Source organism: Etheostoma spectabile, chromosome 23 (genome assembly GCF_008692095.1).
Source record: "Etheostoma spectabile isolate EspeVRDwgs_2016 chromosome 23, UIUC_Espe_1.0, whole genome shotgun sequence".
NCBI classification, from domain to species: Eukaryota; Metazoa; Chordata; class Actinopteri; order Perciformes; family Percidae; genus Etheostoma; species Etheostoma spectabile.
Genome location: NC_045755.1, coordinates 3,287,247 through 3,288,967, shown reverse-complemented (window position 1 = coordinate 3,288,967; position 1,721 = coordinate 3,287,247).

Here is a 1,721-nt window from a genome sequence, read left to right as displayed (position 1 = left end):
GCATCGTCAACGAGTCCCACACCACCCCGAAAAAACGGCAAGGATCGGCGCGGGGGCGCAGAGGGGCTCTGCAGGAAGCGATCGTCCAGTCCGTGGCCAATCCAGTCCGGGTTTTGCCACAGCCCGCGACACCACTCCCAGCAGCCCATCATAACGCACTCGGCGCTTTTTTGATGATGGCGGTCCGACACCGGGAAGTCCCCTCCCTCCCCTACGTTGCCAAGCACAATGAGCTCCTCAGAGCCAGAGTGCAAATGCTACGTCGGACAGCGTCCCCAAACAGAAGAAGCAGAGAAGCCGGCCCTTGAACGGGGACTAGGGTAGTCGGAACCTTCAGACGAAGGACGAGACGGGGCATCAGCCTGGGAGAGCGGAACTGGCCGTCCGCGGAAAAGAGGGCCATGCGGGACCTCAGTACCCGCACGGGCAGGGCCACGCAATGGCCACAAACAGCCCCCTCGAGAGCCGCCGCGGCGTGCGACAGGCCCGGACAAGCAACACACAGCTCACAAGAGTCTCCTACCGCGATGAAACGCAGACAGGGAGACACACATCTACGGAACTGGTCAACCGCTTGGACATACTGCAACTTCCAGGTGAGTAGGATACGTGGAATCATTCAAACACAACATCAACCAACGTGCCTGCTGAATAGAAAAAAGCTAATGAGCTTGTATTGCCGGCGTGCTTATATGCCCCTACGGTTATGCCGTCACATGCTACCGTTCTCACTAGGACCAATAGGATTGGAGTAGTTTTCATTCGCATTCAGCCCTGTCATGCCTAAAGGCGTTCCCATAGTGTCGTAACCGACGCAGTTCGAGTTCCCCTCGAGGGGAACATTAAAAGCTAAGGTTTACAATCCTAAACTGAAATAACTTCAACTACATTGCGCATTGTAGTATTTGCAAAGACAATATGGCTAGGTCAAATCACTTCTACTAAATATTTTGTCCAAATATTAACAATAATGTTGCTCCAGATGACTGGAGCTGTGTGAAGTCCCCTCCTTCTTCAAACACTGCTACAATGCTACGATCTTCTCTAGGGCTGCACGATATGAGGAAAATATCTAATTGTGATTATTTTGACTGATGTTGCGATTAAGAAATTATTCACAATATTGGTGGGAATGATCATTTTTGTATCATTATTCAACCATTAAAAATATAAAACATTAAAAAATGTAAATGATTATATTGAGATTTATGCGAGGATGTGTACCCAAACAAAGATTTTTTTCTTTAGCCTGTAGGAGACGATGTATATGCTGGAGGTCTCAGCAGCACCAGAATCCTTTGTTTACAATGGTTTGACACATATTTTGCCTTTAACAAATATTGCACCCCCCTGCAATTTGGATATTGCACTAGTCTATATTGCAATTTCAAGAAAATTGTGAATAATTGTGCAGCCTTAGCCCCGACTCCCCAGGATCATACACATGTTTGTAATGTCACTGCAGACACCTCACACCCGAGACACGACCTGTTTTAACTTATCCATTTTTGGTAGGTGTTACAGAACACTGCATTCTGCTCTAAGCAATTCTTTATCTAAGTCCAGCATCACAGAGCAGATAGCAGGGCTGTAGACTCTTTGACATTTAAAAAAAAAGTCCCATGGCATGAAAATGTCCCTTTATGAGTTTTTTTTTAAACATTAATATGCCCCCAGCCTGCCTATGGTCCCCCAGTGGCTAGAAATAGTGATAGGTGTAT